Below are 18,244 nucleotides of genomic sequence, written 5' to 3'. Positions count from 1 at the left end.
AAAATAGATCTTAACTACCCTTACTGAAGAACCCTCCATGGTGGGGAAGAAAGAAAGAAAACATGTAGTTTTGAACTCTGAATTTTATTTAGGGTAACTTAAAAAAATTGGTGGCCCAACTAATAAAATAAGGATGCATATAAATAAGTGTTTGCATTTAATTTTATATGTTATATGTATTTTGCAAAAACACTTCATTCCACTGACTATTCAGAAAAAAAAATAGGAGAAGTCAGAGACACAAATTCTGGTCATTTGCTATATCTATCAGCTTTCAATTTTGCTCTCCTGTCCAGAAGTGTTTGATGCAAAAACCCATCTCTCCAGGCCTTTTTGAGAATGTCACTGTCATCTTTATTTAAGTTTGTGGGCTTGGAAGCTCCGAAATTTCTTTACATAATTGATTTCACACTGCTTAACATTTCTTTTGTCTTCTTCTGGAATATCATCCTTTTTCTTAATTTCTCTTTCAGCCCAGGATCTAATCTTCATCATTTCTTTTTCTCCTGCTGTTTTACTTTTTTTTTCTATATTGCCTGCTTCATGGCATCTGAGCAGCTATTTGGGGCCAATAAAGCCATTTTCTCCTCTTGAAAGACTAGTTCCCCTTGTTCTCTTGGTCTAGTTGCTCCAAACACCCCACAAAAGTCCATCTGCTTTGATACCAAGGTATTTTCCATAGCCAGATTTCAGCACAATTCTGGAATCAGGCAATTAACCGGGTGTCAAGTGCTCTGGGGTACTAGGGCTCTTCTCATCTTCTTTATGTGGAGCTCCCAGTGTAAGAAGTCCATTGTCAAGTGCATGTATGTAGGTTCCTTTATCCATTTCAATTGCTATGGTTCCTGGTATTTCACCAAAGGTTGTTACTGTCCACCAGATTATAAGATGAAGTTGTTTCTTCATCCTCTCTCTTTTCTTCTTCTGTTTACTCTTTTTCTTCTTACTCTTAGCCTCGGTCCTTGAACATGAGTCTGGCGGACTTCACATAGGGGTATTCAGCCTTGGTTCTAGTGATACTCTATGAAAAGGTGGGGGATGACTAAGGGCAAAATACCTCCCCTGGAGTAGAAACTGATGAAGGAGGTCCCAAAATGAAGAAAGAGCACAGACTCCCTGAAAGTGCATGCAACAGCAGGAATGGCGTGTCCCTCCTGGGTCCCTGGTGTTTTTTGCCCTGCATTTAATTATATTTTTAAATTCTCTTTAATTTTCAAACTTTCTTTCCAAATTTACTTTTCTTTAATAAGACCCTGTCTCAAAGACAAGATTTTGTTAGTAATATTTAAGTTATTAAAGATTGGAGGTTGCTAAACCAGAATTGCCATTACTGTTATGGACCATGTGTATAATATTTCTAACTTAGATAACCCAAATAAAGACCAATATAACCCATATCCAGTGTCATCCTTTATCTGTTAGGAATAACCAAGGAAAGAAGGAAGCCCTGATAAATCATGACATGACTCATGATTAGAGGAGACCCCTCCCAGAACTTACCCTAAAATTTATTTAGTGTGATGGATGTATTTTTATTTGCCAGATAAATGAGAAATTGACAGTTGGTGAAGTGTGTGTGTGTGTATGTGTGTGTGTGTGTTTATGTGTGTGGTTTAGTGTTATAAAAGTTGTACTTAGAAATGGGAAACTCCCATGTAATGCTAGAAAATAATGTATTTAGAAATTTAGGATCTTGGGATTTATTTAACTTAAGATGAATAGTATCTAGTGCCTGTAACTTAGCATCATTTCTATTTTACACATTCTGCTGGAAGACCACAATTTAAGTAGCCTACAGTTTTTCACTAGAAGCAAGTTGTAATTCTCCACCTGAACATATGTGCAAGTTTCTCTTAGGAGTAACCTAGAAATAAGATAGTTGACTAATGGAAATTGGAGCCTTCAACATTATTAGGTAATCCCAAATTAGATTCCAAAGTACAGCAATTTAGTGTCCAAAGCCTCATACAAATTTCCCTTTTATTGCTATACAGACTGTTTTACATTGGTCAATATGATAGGCATGAAATAGTATATGGATTTCTAGGAAAATTGCAATTCTCTACTTACTGCTGAGATTGAGTATTTTTCATATATGTATAAACCATTTCAGTTTTTATATAATTTCTCTTTTTACATGATTTTCTAATTTTTTCTGTTGGATTGACTTCTAATGAGTTGTCATTTTTAAAATTTATTGTATTATAATTAAATGATCATTTTAAGTAATATATGTTAAAAATTATCTTCTTGTAGTGTATAATTTGTCCTTCTACTTTGTTTTTTTTTTTTTTGTTTTTTTTTTTTTTTTTTTTTTTTTTAACATTTATTTATTGTCCTTCTACTTTGAATCTGCAAGTTTTTTTTTAATTTTTTTTTTCAAAGTTTATTTATTTTTTTGGGACAGAGAGAGACAGAGCATGAACGGGGGAGGGGCAGAGAGAGAGGGAGACACAGAATCGGAAACAGGCTCCAGGCTCTGAGCCATCAGCCCAGAGCCCAACGTGGGGCCCGAACTCACGGACCGGACCGCGAGATTGTGACCTGGCTGAAGTCGGACGCTTAACCGACTGCGCCACCCAGGCGCCCCTGAATCTGCAAGTTTTTTTCTGAGATTTTCAGTGGATCCAAATTTAATGTTTTTATTACTTTTTGTGTTTCCTATTTTTTCTTTTTAAAATGTCCTTTTTTTGATCTCAGGTCAGAAGACATTTTCCTATATTTAAAAAAAATTGGAGCTTTGTTTTTCCCTTAGGTTTCAAATTCATTTACAGTTTATTTTGATACGTGAGATGAATCTGAGGCCTTAGAAGTGCTAGTAGTTCTCCATTTTTTGCAGGACAAGTTACCACAAATGTAGCAGCTTAAGGCAACCACTTATTGCACACTTCTGTAGGTGAGAGATGGGCGTTACTGGGGGTTCTACCTAGTGTCTCACAAGTTTGAGATCCAAGTGTCACTGGAATAGCCTTTTATTGGAGTCTTTGGGAAAGAATCTGCCTTCAGGCTCCTTCACCTTATTTGGCAGAATTCAGTTCAGGCTGTTGTAGGACTAGGTTTTGATTTTCTTGTTGGATGTCAACTGGGATCATTCTTAGCTTCTAGAATCCTCTCATGTCCTTTCTAAAAACCTTCTCCATCTTTGAACCAGCAATGAAATCTCTCTCCCTCCCTCTCTGCCTCTCTCTCTCTCTTTCTCATAATATCCGTTTTGCATTTGGATCTCTCTGATTTCCTCTTTTATTATCATCCTGAGAAAACACTGATTTATTTATTTTTTTAATTTACTTTTTAAAATTTACATCCAAGTTACTTAGCATATAGTGCAACAAAACACTGTTTTTATTTTTATTTTTTTTTATCTTTATTTGTTTTTGTTTTGGAGAGGGGGTGGGGTAGAGACAGAATCTGAAGCAGGCTCCAGGCTCTGAACTGTCAGCACAGAGCCCGATGCAGGGCTCAAGCCCACAAACTGTGAGATCATGACCTGAGCTGAAGTCAGATACTCAGTCGACTGAACCACCCAGGCACCCTGGAAACACTGTTTTTAAAGGACTCACCTCATTAGGCTTGGTTCACCTGGATAATCTACTGATAATATGGTCAATTGATTAGTAACTGTAATTACATCTGCAAAATATCTTTTATCATGTAGTGTATCCTAGTTATGGATGTAATAACAGAGGGTGGGGATCATTGGGTCATCTTAGAATTCTGCTTGCCACAGAAGTGTACTGTGGGATGTGTTTGCTACGCAATTATTTTATATTTTCTTCATGGCTTTGTTTGAATCTTCCCCTTAAAGAGCTGAGAGAGAGAAAGAGGCTCTGACCGAGTGCTTCCGAAAATCATTTAATATATATTAAAATAATCACTATAAAGTCTATATTGTAACTTTATAATACAGTCAGGGATACAATGCAATATTTGTGTTTACACAGTTTTTACCCCCGTTAAGAAAATGTCCTATCTATACATGTCTATTTTTAATGTATTTAACTTAATAATTGACAAAGAATTATAAGATGTATATTCTATCCTTCTGTTGAAGGCACTTAGATCACTTTTCATGTATATACATGCCATATTGAATTTGAGGCAGTAACTCAATTATGACCATGTTGATAGGATGGGAAAAGGAACAGATGTATGTGTGCATTTGGCATTTTCAGAAATTAAAGTTCTGCGGGAAGCATTAACTTTTACTCATTTTTAATTTTAAGGGATGCAGCCAAGTGGAGTTTTGTAATGGACTCACGTACCTTCTGGAGCTCCTTAAATTATTGTTTTGGTTTCACATAAAGTGAACATTGTGTGCAAGAGTGCCCTTGGGAGAATCGCCCTGACCACATAGCCATGATTTAATAGAAATAATGGAAATCCATGATTTAATAGAAATAATGGAAATAAGTGAGCTACATTTTACTTTCCAATTGAATTATGTGGCTTTTCAATTGAGAGATGGGGATGGATACAGATAAAGGTAGATACAGATATAGATCTTCTTTCTTTGTTCTCAAGGCCATTCTTTCTACTGAGCTGGGTCCTAGAGATCAACAAGTCAACATCATCGTCTCAGTTGTAAAATCCGTGAAACCTATGAAGATAAAATAACTTACTTGCCTAAAATTGCATTGACCTGAGTCTCAAATCTAGGCTGTGTGTCTCCGTTCATCCAGTCATCCAATTTTGTAACTATAGCTATATAGCACAGATTATTTGAGGGTTATAAATCATGTGCTAAGTTCTAGGACACTGAATGGGTGAATATTTGGGGCCAAAAGATGTCACGTTAAGAAAAATCATCCACTTGTTGAAACCTGATTTTTTTTATATAAATAGAAAGTCTGTCTGTGTCTAAGTTGCATTTCTTACTTCATTTTAGGTTTTCTTTAGACATTGAATCCAAGTTCAGTGAAATTTCAGTGGAATATGACAATGACACAACTATACCTTTTGCATTTTAGACTATTCATAAATTTGATATTTTTATATCTCTGACATTTCAAGCTATGGGATGATACATATATATAATGTATAATATATAATGTGTAATATATAAATTATACACTATTATTTATGTATATATGTATATATAATGTATATGTATATATATAATGTATAATATATAAATTCATAAAATCACTGCAAACAAATATAATCCAATCTTTGTTGGAAAAAGAATTTGTCTTTTATTCTGAAGCACCTGGGTGGCTTGCTTTCTTCGGTTTCCCTGGAAGACGATGTTGTCGCCTTTTGGGGGTATTGCAGCAACCTTTACTCCCTAACTTCATCTATCATGCGAATTCCCCACCCTAAGAGTACCCTTATCTTTACAAACTTGTCTTTTAAATAAGGTCATAAATCAGGTTTCTCATTACTTTTTCTGCTGCTTCAGTCAGCACTAGAAGGAGCATTTTGGCTTAACGGTATTGGAAAGCCACTAAAAATACCACGCTGGTGCCTGTTAACATATACTTAGTCCCACTTGGAGCCAGGGCTAAATTACTACCCAATTAATATGGGACAGACAAGGAGGGGCCGAGGGATGGAGAGATTCAAGAGCTGCTGTAACCCCATCCACCAGTTATCGATTTGTCCTGCTAGAACAGTTTAATGGAGAATTGCACACTCACCACACTTAATTTGACAGTGGTATAAAAAGTAGGTTAGAAGCCTTCCCATCGCCCCCGAGCTGAAGAAGTAGAACTGAGAATGGAAAGACTGTTGAAAGGAAAAGATGAGCAAGTCTTGATGATTCAATACATAAGAGGAATCAGGGAGTCAGAAAAGCAAAGGACAACTATGCTGTTCGATTCTTACGTGACCATCACCAAATAAGAAATGCTGAAACAAAATAGGTTTGGGAGAGAAGAATGTAAGTTTGATTGAAGATAGTACCAGTTAAGAGACCTGATGATGTGAAAGAAAATTATATCAACCCCTGGTCACTTACGGAAAAAATATCAGACACAGGTTCTTGTAAGATGTTGGTGTTTTATAAGCTCTATGAGACAAACAAAATTAACTATTAAATAATAATTTTAAAAATATATAACTGATTAATTTACACTAAAATATATTTCATTCAACATCTTAGCAACTAAGGGAAAGATATCAGAAGATTAAGAAAAATAGAGAAGTTCCTATATGATTGCCCCCACTCACCCAACTCCAGCCACATAGGCTTCCTTGATGTTCCCTGATTACGTCATGGTTACTCTTGTCACAGGGCCTTTGCACTGGCTTTTCCCTGTACTTGGCATATTCTCCACATGCCTAACACATTCACTACCTTTGAGTCTGTGCCAATGAACCTTGAAGATGTATTCACTATCTTTTTTTAAATTGTAGCCTAACCTCTGCCAATATTGAACCCTCAGTCCTACTCCATTTTAATGTCTTTTGTTTTTTATATAGTACTTGACATCCCCTAACATACTATGTAACTATTATGTTTATTGGTCACTGTCTGCCTCATCTACTAGAAGTCAAACTTTATTCTTAGAGGATTTTTGTGTTTTGGTCACTGAATATTATTATATATTATATTATATTATATTATATTATATTATATTATATTAATATGTATGTATTTATATTATATTATATATTAATTATATTATATATTATATATTATTTATATATTATTTATATTATATATATAATATATATATTTGTGTTTTGGTCACTGAATTATACATAGATAATTAAATTATATAATATATAATTATATATTATATAATTATAATTATACTATACTATATTATATAGTATACCATATATAATATATATTTTAATGTATATCCTATATTGTGTATAAATATGATTGAATTATTGACAAATATTATTTTACATATTATATATATTTAGTGACCAAAACACAAATATATATAATATATTATATATAAATATATTTATATATATTTATTTATATTTTATTTATATTTTATTTATATATATTTATATATTTATATATAATATATTATATATATTTATATATATTTATATATAATATATTATAAATATATATTTATATATTTGTGTTTTGGTCACTGAATAATATTATATATATATTACAATATATATTGTAATATATAATATATATTGTATGTATATATATGATATATATATATTATATATATATCATATATATATATGATTGAATTATTGAGCTGTTGGTTAACTTGACTATCTTCTAGTCCTTTCTTATCAAAAGAAAATTTGCCTCCTGAAGCACCGTTCATATACAAATGCAAGGCATAAAACGTAACTTTAAATTGTCGTCAAAATTATTAAAACTAACCTATACCAAAACTTCTGATATGTGCCAGGCATTCAGTTAAGAGGTTTACAAGTAATACCTATTCCTCAGATATGTTAGGTCACTCACTTTTCATTGAGGTACTTGAGGCAGTGAGGGCTTCCACAGCTTCCCTGGGGACATTGGGCAGGACCAGACTTCAAAGCCTGCTCCTAGTCCATTGGGACTGTCCTAAGATTTCCTTAAAGGAGTATGATACCCATTACCTACAAAGACTCATTTTGGTTTGGTAGCAACATTTGGTCTTACACCGTACCGTGTAAGTCGAACGGTAACTTAATTTTTCTTGAGACATAGACCTAGTCCAAGGCTCTATTCACTTCATTGCTTTGACTTGTGAGGTATTCTGAGAGCAGTAACATCTCGAATTTTCACCTAGAGCTCAGTACTGATCTTATACCAAGGGAAAATTATTTCTATCACTGTTTGGAAAACTGTGATGTTTTCAAGAATGCATCCTTTCATTGCTTTAAACACTCACATTTGTTCAATAGATACAGGTATTAAGTGTCTGTCACGTTGTAGGCACTGTGTCACGCACTGAGTTTATGATGGACAAACATGACTATGATCCATATCATCAATGATTGTATGGAGAAAGAGATGTTAGGCAAATAGGCACAAAAAACTAACTTAAAACTATAGGTGTGACAAGTGCTATGAAGAGACACATACCTGTTACTAGGTGAAAAATATTAAAGAGAGCTAATTTTTAATGCATAACTTTAAAGAACATCTTTTAGGTATTATGACATAGATGATCTTTACGTAGTTAGCAAACCGGTTTAATACCTAAATCCCAAGACAGTATTTCATGTGTGGGTCTCTGGTGTGTGTGTGTGTGTGTGTGTGTGTGTGTGTGTGTGTGTGTTCATGTATTTATGTGTGCAAAACTTTTCAGTGCTAGGCTCTTGGGCTCAGCCAGTCTTCTCTTTCCTATTAATCATCCTTTTGCTGTGAAACACAAATGTGATAAAGAAACTTCTCTTTCAATATTGACAGAAGTTACAAAATTGGATATAGCATTTTTTATTTTTAGCTAATTATAAATCAATCCCTTTTTATGTAATACTCAAGGTGGTTTTTTGTTTTGTTTTATATTGCTTATCCTACTTCATAAGGATTCTATGGGAACGTGTACTAGCTTATTTGTAGAACATGATTTTCAGAATGTAATGCAGAGAGATTTTGTGAGATGAAGGTCAACTATTTTTGAGTAATCCACTTTTTAATGTATGTGGGTAAGCAACATAGTAATTTTCATAGCCATTTAAATTTGTTTCTCTGCTTCCCTCTACCTCTTTATGCACTACTATCACCATTATTAGTGTTATCCTTTTTTGTCTTCTTTGAAAAATTCATTATTAGACTAGTTAAAATTAGTATAATAATGCAAGGGCAAAAATTAAATCTCCACTGGTCTAAGATTAGAAACTAATATTCATAATATTAAACAAATTTTATATTCTATTTTGATGAGACAAGAAATCACATTACAAAATCTGTCTTCAGGTGAGGAATAGCTTGACATAGAGGGTGAAAAACATCCACGTTTTTGCCATGTATTTTTGCTCTTCTATTGTGATATTAACTTTCATTTCTTGGTAGCAGAATGCTCAGTGTCTATTTAGATTTCATCATTAGTTTCAAGGGAAAGATTAACATATGGTTGGATCATATATTTAACTCATGTGAAATACGATGCACACTGGGAGGGAAATTAATAATAAAGCCATATTCTAAAATTATAAAATATATTCATTAATTATCTTCTAGTTCCTTGAAAACATTTAAAAATTTTCCAACTTTTTAAAAGCTTTTTCTTTGGAGCTTTTTAAAAGAGCTCTAACGTATAACTTATTCACATGACAAAGAAACATTTTTATTTCTGAAAAATTGATGCAAATAATGTTTGTGGTGCCAAAAAAGTTAATTTTCTCTAAAAATCAGGAAATTTATTTGTTTTTAAATCACAGAAAGTTGAATGATAAAGGAAGAGAGATCTATCCCTTCCTCCCTGAATGATCAACTGCCAATTTCCCCTGTGACTTTAAACATACTTCATTATCATGGAAATGCTCGATTATGTGAGCAATAAAATAATCTTCTCTTAAAAGTTGTTGATTTACTTTGTAAACTAAACCAAGCAAAATAAAATCCATACTGTTCTTAATCATCTTATAAATGAGTACATTACGATCATATCATGATTTTAGGCAGAATGTAGATGAAAGGTATAGCCATAATTTGGTCATATATTAGTGAATTATTGTAGTCATACACTATTTTAAATTAGAAATAAGTGGGATATTTTCTGAATCTTAAAACATTCATTTTAAATGAATCTTAGTTTTAAATAAAAGTTCTACATTAACTTTTAAAGTTCTACTTTACCCAAATAATTTTTTTTAACTCTAAAAAGTTATTTTTGTTTCCCATTCTTTATTTTACCTAACTTCAAGAATAGAATTATAAAGCTCAGACAATCCATTCCTGGACCTTTCCAGATCTGCCTCAAGCCAAAATGCATTTACAGCATTTTGAGAAGTTATTTTCTCAGAAAACAATAGGACTATATTTTTAAGGCCAGAGAACTTCAGATAAAGAGTTGAGCTCTGAGCCTCTTGTCTAAAAATGCAACACCAGAACTCATATTTATGCAGTTAATCTCGTAATCCAAGAAATTCATAGAAAATATGGTATTTTCCACGTGCATAACCTTTTTCTGATCTAGCTATTTATAAGTGAATTTTTTGGAATGAGATTAAAAAAATTTTTTTTAACATTTATTCATTTTTGAGAGTGAGAAAGACAGAAAATGAACGGTGGGGGTAGGGGGGGGGGCGGCAGAGAGAGGGAGACACAGAATCCGAAGCAGGCTCCATGCTCTGAGCTGTCAGCACAGAGCCTGACGCACGGCTCGAACTCGTAGACCCCGAAATCATGACCTGAGCCGAAGTCCAACGCTCAACCGGCTGAGCCACCCAGGCACCCCTGGAATGAGATGTTTTTAAGGTTTGTGCAGTATAGTTAAATGAAATTCTTGTTTAACTTAGAAATATCTTTTCTAAATGTCTTTGTACATGGATAATTTTAAACAAAAACATATAATTCATGACAGAATTTATAAGAAATAGTACACAGTTTCAGAAATATAGAGGGCAGGGCAATATATGCAACAAGTGATTTTATATTTATTTTTTTAAGTTATTTTGAGAGAGAGAGAGAGAGAGAGGGAAAGTGTGTGTGGGTGGGGGGGCAGAGGGAGGGAGGGAGAGAGAGAGAGAGAGAGAGAGAGAAAGAAAGAAAGAGAGAAAGAAAGAAAAGAAAGAAAGAAAGAAAGAAAGAAAGAAAGAAAGAAAGAAAGAAAGAAAGAAAGAATCACAAGAAGGTTCCATGCTGTCTGCACAGAGCCTGATGTGGGGCTCAGTCCTGGCAAACTGTGATATAGTAAATTGAGTCAAAATCAAAAGTGAGACACAATGGAGCCACCAGGTGCCCCCAAAACAAATGATTTTAGAACAATGTTAGAAAGATAGCTTACTACCTTACTGCTGATACTAAGTGAAGTCCTTTCCACCAAACTTGTTTTAAAAAATGTATTAGAATTATCCAGAATATGGCAAGTTGTTGCATGGAAGAAAGGGTAGGTTTCTTAAGCAGTAGAAATTATACACAGAGGTTATACATTATGCCTCATAAAAATGATGATTTTCCTTCCTTTAGAGAGGGGGAGAGAAATAGAAAAATTAAGTGCAAAAAAACAAACAAACATACATTAGATCTATGAGTACATTTATTTCCCAGTTCTAGGCATGACTTCAGCTGCATGAGGACAACTAAGTTTTGACATGAGGTGAAACACATGTGTCTTATTTTGAGTCCCTCTGGAATATAGTATTAAAAAGACTTTAGTGATGGTGGTTTTATTTAGGAGTAAATCCCAGAAAGATGTGCAGAGTAGAGAAAGCAGGAGAAGGTGACAGGAAAGTACGAAAAATCAATAAAGGGTCATTGAGGAGTGGGTATAATGCTGTGGGCAGTAGGGGCTTAACGTTACTGGGGTCCTCTAAGAAAGCATGTGGAATAAGTTTCAAAATCGTCTTTCTGGGTACCCCTCCCATGAACGGGGTGGAAAGCTGATAACACCGGTCGCTGCTGTCCTCACAAGAAGGAAAAGTGGATAAACTACAAGAGCATACATTTTCATAAATTTTCTTCAGGTTATTGAAGAGAAGAGTTTGCAGGGCAAGCAAGTAGCCTGAACTCTTTGGAAAAACCAGCTCCTCCAAAGAGAAATGGAATACAAACCCTGGATCACCTTGACATAACATGAGCAAAATGGACACCAAGCACCACATGAGTGGATAAAAATAATTGAGCTACAATACTTAAAAATGTGCTAAACATTGAGCGTGCACTAGGGGGAGTGTATATGGCCCCTCTGAGCTTCAGACACAAAGAGAGTTAGGATGCATTTACAGGCTTTCTTCAGAGACCTCTACTGGCTACGAAGATGATTAGGGGTGAGGCACTTACTGAATAAAGCCTCCATGAGTGGTACAGAACTGAAGGATAAAAGTTGCTGCCATTGAAGGAAGAAAAAGTGGTCCACAGGGACAATTTTTTTGTTCTGCAGAACAAGCATCTTAAGCTACTGGAGACGGGCGGCAATCTTTGTGAGCACCTGTGAGGATCCTGTGTGGCTAGTGGAGAGGAACTAAAGACAAAACAAAAAGGAAAAAAATCTTTACAACAGGCCAATGGTGGGAAAATTTAGAGATTCCCTACTTCCGAAGAAAAGACAAGAAATCCTCTTCCACAAAATAGTTGCCAAAAAAGGTGGAGTTTGGCCTCCATAGGAGTAAAAGTTATATCACCACGAAAGACACATCTCTGAGACCCCAACCTAGACTCCCCTGGCACCTGACTCCACTGGCATGGCAGCAAACACTGAGTCAAAAGCAGCCACAGACTGCCATTGGGAGAGGGACACATACTTAGAGCTTCCCTCTTAGGCACCAGTCACCAGGAAGTTTGAAACTTAAACATGGAACAGCAGCATTGAAGAAAACCCCTACAGCAACCAAGCCAACACCCTAACCCCAGGTAATGCAAGAAACAAATGGAAGTGGATGCGTAGAAGTTACCCAGATTAACAACACATATCAAAACCAGCCCAACTCTGGAAGAGGTTGATTCAACTAACTCCAGCTAAAACTAAAAATTGAGCACAGGAACAGGTATGTCCATTTTCAGAGGTAAATGCTATATAACTCAGTGTTCCTGTGTTTGCATGATGACCGTGATTTGATAAAAAAAAATTTGAGGCAAACACAAAATCACAATGCCAAGAGACAGAACAATAAACATATACTCAACCGAAGAACCAGATGTTGACAATATCAGATAAGGGTGTTAAAATAACAATGCTTACCATGTAAAGGCATCGAGTGCACAGGATGGACATCCTTTACCAATAACAGGAGCAAGATGGAAAGCAGAGGAAAGAGTCAATGGAAACACTAACAACAATAACAGGTAGAAAGACAAAAAAGGTTTTGGCAGGCTTGTCAGTAGATATAAGACATCCTAGGAAAGGACACAAAATGAGAAAAGAACTAACAGTAGCAACAGTCAACCCCAGAACATCCAAAAGCTGTTGGACAATATCAAACGTCCTTACCTGTCTGCGATTGGACTCCTACTTGAACTTGGAGGGTATTACACTAAGTGAAATAAGCCAGACAAATATGTGGAATTTAAAATCGTTGAACTTCTGGAAGCACCAAGAGGAATGGGGCTGGCAGGACTCTGGGTGATGAAGAAAATGGGGAGATGTTTATTTGATGGGAGAAAGTTTCAGTTATGAAAGATGAATAGGTTTGGAAATATGACATACAGCATGCTGACTCCAGTTAACAATACTGTATTGTATACTTGAAATTTGCTAAAAGGGTAGATCTGAAGTGCTCTCACCATAAAAAAAAGTTATGTGAGGTGATAAAAATACTAGGTAGCTTTATTGGGGGGATCATTTTATAGTGTCTACATATACTCAAACATCAAGTGTACATATTAAGTATATACAATTTCTATTTGTCATACCTCAATAAAGCTGAAAACATTTTGAAGTTAGAAGAAAAAAATTTATATAGAGAAGAATAGGGATTAGAATTACAATAGTTTTTTCTTTTCAGAAGCCATGGAAGCCAAAAGACAATGAAATTGCATCTCAAAATTCCTGGGGAAAAAAATAGTTCAACCCAGAATTCCATACCCCAAAAATAGCAACTCTCAGGAATGAAGGCAAAATGAAGTCCTTGTTGAAGAATTCTTGTGGAGATGTGTCTGAGAACATCCCAAAAAATCGCAGATGCATTTGTCTTTTGATAGTCTAAGACTGAAAAGATCAAGCAAATTTATTTTATTCTGAATACTGGGTACCACAATGAGAGAGAAGCACAACAAATAAAGCAAGGGGGGGAAATTAAATGAAGCTTTTAAATTTGAACTGAAATTGGAGTTATTGGTATGAACTCGCGGTGTTGGGTATTGATAAAGAGATAGGTAAGTATAGATGTCTTGTATGTACAAATGTATATTTCCTAGCTCTGTTTGCTGAGAAGGTTAGAAGCAGTTGTATTCAACAACATTGAGCACATCCAGTCACCAAATACTTGTTTCTAAACACTATTGTTTTAGATAAAATTCACCAGGGCTCTTCAGTGAAATACCTTTCATTAGAAATGCCACTGGTTTTAAAAAGTGCATTTGTTTTTTGTCCACAGTTGCTTGAAGGATATATGTTTTGATAATTCAATTATTTCTTTATAAATGGATGGATAACAGACATAAACAGAAAGCATTTACAATGAAGAAAGCAATATTAAGTAATAGGTGTCCAATAATTCATTTTGTAAATATATATATGATTAAGCTAGATGTAGCATTTTACAATGTATATGATACATTATATTTTTGTCACAAAATTCTCAGCATATTTTCTTCAAGCAATTTTAAATTACCATACATTATAAAACTCATCTTGTAAAAACAATGACATTAGATGAAATGGATCATTTGAAAATAACATGATATGAACCCTCCAGAGTGTGTGTGTGTGTGTGTGTATACAATATATATCATATATATGGTTACAAAATTGTGTAGACTGTTCAATTCCAAAATGAAACGCAAAACGCACACAACATGCATCTCTTCAGAGCCACCAAATCTAGTAAAACCTTATTCTTTTGAAAATTGATTACCATCCTCCATTTGCACAAGATTATATTGACATGACTGACTACCATTGATTATCATTGATGGAGCCACCAAAATGCTACCCTTTCAAAAACTGAATAGATTCAAAGGTTTGATTTTGTATTTAAGTTTAGACCTACGTCTAACAATAATTTTTAATCTAAAAATTTTCAAACCTAACATTCATGAATAATGAGAATTTAAAAAATATCTTTCTATTCTCACTTGGTTTTGCTTAACAAATATATTTTCTAGTAAAACATTTTAACATACTTTTTAGGTCATATCACTTTCAGCAAGATCACTCACTTATTTCCAACAAAAATGTAGTCAGTGATTCAGGTCTCAGACTTTAAAACAAAAAGTCTTTATTTTACCTGAATTTACATGAATTTCATGAACACATGCTTAGTAAAAATCAGTCATAATGTGATTGTGCCAGAACATGAATTGACCTGACATTCAAAGAATGTATATTCCTGCTTACGCTACCTTGCACTTAGTGGGTTCCTTGAGTTGCATGGATTCTCAGACTCTTGAATATTAAAAAGGGATTCTTCTACTTTCTAGATATTGTTACTGTGAAAGAATATTACATGATTTTGCCAAAATCAGCTGGGAGTTAGGGTACTAAAGTATAAAACAGGATGAAAGAGGAAATTTGGATACACAGACAGGTTCACATCAGTGGATGGGGTTTCAGAATATACATTAGGAGTCATGAAGTGGTCTTCGTAGTAGGAGGGATGGGTATTAATGGATAATGTACTATCTATGACTAAAACCACAGGTCTTCTCACAACTGAACAAGAGTTTGCGATGGATATCTTTCCTAAACCTCTTTTTCTGACAGTGTTCTCAGTAGTGTTGCTAAAGAGCTGTCCTTTTGTGCAATGTAACCCTAGCCTTAGTTGAGTGATATATAGAAGAAGAAGCATAAGATTGACCCCTGGGTTCTAGTAGTTCCTACGGGGCTTTCATCATTGACTTTCCTGTAGCTGTCCTGATGTATTTCACTAAGATTACAATAATTTCTCCCTTTTTCTTGGGTTTCTTTCTACCTGGGTCAGTTAGCTTTTGCTGCTTACCAAAGCACCACAAAACTTAATTGTCTTAAAACATTTTATTATTGCTTAAGAGTCTATGAGTCAACTAGGCAAGTCTGCTGATGTAACGTTAGGTAGGTGTATGATGTTGGCTGTACTGCCTTGCACATCTTTGTAGTCAGGTACCATACCAGCTAATGCTCAGTTAGACTAGGAAAACTTCAGGTGGGTGCCTTTTCTGTGCACCATATGGTTTATCTACCTTCAGAAAGCTAGTCCAGTCTTGTTCAAATGGCAGCCAGGTAGGTCTCCAGGAGAAGGAAAGGAAGAGAGCAGGACCTTCTGCAGTCTAGGCTTGGAACTTCTACACTATGCCATCTGCCACCATTCTCTTGGCAAAGGAAGTCACAGAGCCAACCCAAATTCAAGGGGTGGAGAAATAAATTCCGTTTCTTGATGCAAAGAACTGCTAAGTCATACTGTAAAGGAGAAGACTGGTGGCGAGCTATGGTCATTTTTGCAATTTGCCACACTGTCAACTGCAATCTGACTAGTCTGAACTGATAGAAAGTCCACATTTTCTGGAGAATTTTGTCTTACAGCAGAAGAATGTTGAGACTCCTGCATGCCTGAGTAGGTGGAGCATCCAAATCTTGATTTTGGCTGAGGTCATGATCCTCATGGTCATGGGATCAACCCCCGTGTCAGGCTCTGTATTTGAGTGTCAAGCCTGCTTGGGATCCTCCCTCCCTCCTTCCCCTCCTCCCCCCATCTTCCCCTCTCTCCCTTTGCCCATCTGCCCCACTCATGCTGTTTCCAAAACTAAAACAAAAACAGAAGAGTCTTTCATTAGGGGTCAGGCTTACTTAAGAATACTTTTTATACAACAGTGACAATTTACTAATCCCCTGCTTAATTAAATTATTAAATGTTGATATACACCTTTGTAGAACTGTTATATCTAGTAGTAACTACAGGAAACTTTTGGCTAAGATCATTTAATTAAAGTAATATAACTCTTAAATTTGAAATGATGGTATTGCTGGTTAATTGAAGTTTACCAAATTGTTCTGGACTGTGAGAAAGACAATTTTTGTCCCTCTGTTGTTATCGATATTGAGAGAGCAATATTAAACTTTTGTTTAACAGGTTGTTTAAACCATAATATGTGAGGAAAGCAAGAACATTTAAACTTGAGGGTATTAAATCCAGGAAGCACAGATGGACCGAGTAGATGAGGGAATTAAAGAATTATTACATGATTAGTCAACTGGGGAAGATAACAATGAAGATATCTTCTCCATTATAATGCTTTATCATCATAAAGAGAAGATAAAACCCCAAATGTAATAGATTTGAATCCTGTTTTGATCCATTGAAGTACTGATTCCCATTTTGATGATGGTGATGTAGGTAAGAGTTCAAAGGAAGGTTAAATTTTTTTAATCCTAAAATGATCTTCTATAGTCTTTATTTGTAACAATGTTAAAATATTACTATTTGCTATAAAGGATGACTGCAAAATCATACCGATCATCAACAAGAAACACTAATAAGTCCTTACAGGGGACACTTCTTCTTGATGGTTGGGCCAATCTAGAGTCTTTCTGAAATGCATTGTAATCAAGACCTAAGTATTTCTGGGACTTAGACTGTCTCCCTCCTCACTGTCAACATTTCTGAAGGTTAGTGTATCTCCTGCCTTTTTTTCATATTCTCCTGAGACTCCACGTAAGTTTTAATTGATTGGTAGATGCACACTAAATTTTTCCTCTTAGCTTCTGGCTGTTGATTTTCAGGATAAGTCGTAAATATTAGCAGCACATCTATGTAATGGAATCTATTTAGCAATATCTCTTCCCAGTGAGTATAAAATATAATTTTAAGCAGGTCTTCATGAAAAATGTTACAGATCAGAAAGAAATTGAATAGCTTGGACACATGGCTGTGACCATATATGAGTTTTTTTAATTTTTATTTTTGAGAGAGAGAGAGCATAAGCAAGGGAGGGGCAGAGAGAGACTTTGGGACAGAGGATTTGAAGCAGGCTCTACACTTACAGTAGCAATCCTGATGTGGGGCTAGAACTCACAAACTGCAAGATCATGAGCTGAGACCAAATCCAAGGCTCAACCCCCTGAAGCACCCAGGTGCCTCATGGTTATGACCATATTAAAGAAAAACCTCAAAGGACACCAGGTCTAATCCAGCTTATTTCCCACCTATAACAGGAAGGGGAAACAGTTCAGCCCGTTAGGAAAAACAATTAGGTAAAATGATGCTTATTTTTAAAAATAGTAAGATACAAAACTTGTCTGAATTACCCCATTTCAATGGAATGTAGAATTAGGAAAATGATTATTACTGATGAGAATGTCATATCGTTTCATGACTTAGATTACTAACTCTAACAGCAGACATCATTAATTTAGTTTGAGCCAATTTTTACATATTCAAAATACAACTAGTGTATTACATAGTGTAGTTAGCATAGAAACATGAATATTATGATGATTACCCATGAGTTTATATAGTTATTTGCTTAGCACCTGGTACTACATCTTACATTTAGTATGTGCTGAGTTAAAAATGTAGTGCCTTTCAGGGC

General features: G+C 34.9%; 1 pseudogene; it reads right to left on the bottom strand.

Annotated features, from left to right (window-relative positions):
* Positions 1-251: 251 nt before the first annotated feature.
* LOC125154094 (protein FRG1-like) lies at positions 252-16,263 on the bottom strand (annotated as a pseudogene).
* Between the last annotated feature and the right edge of the window lie 1,981 nt (positions 16,264-18,244).

The sequence above is a fragment of the Prionailurus viverrinus genome, chromosome A2 (assembly GCF_022837055.1).
Source record: "Prionailurus viverrinus isolate Anna chromosome A2, UM_Priviv_1.0, whole genome shotgun sequence".
Taxonomy (NCBI): domain Eukaryota; kingdom Metazoa; phylum Chordata; class Mammalia; order Carnivora; family Felidae; genus Prionailurus; species Prionailurus viverrinus.
The sequence above is the reverse complement of the archived record's forward strand: the minus strand, read 5'-3'. Positions and strand labels throughout refer to the sequence as shown.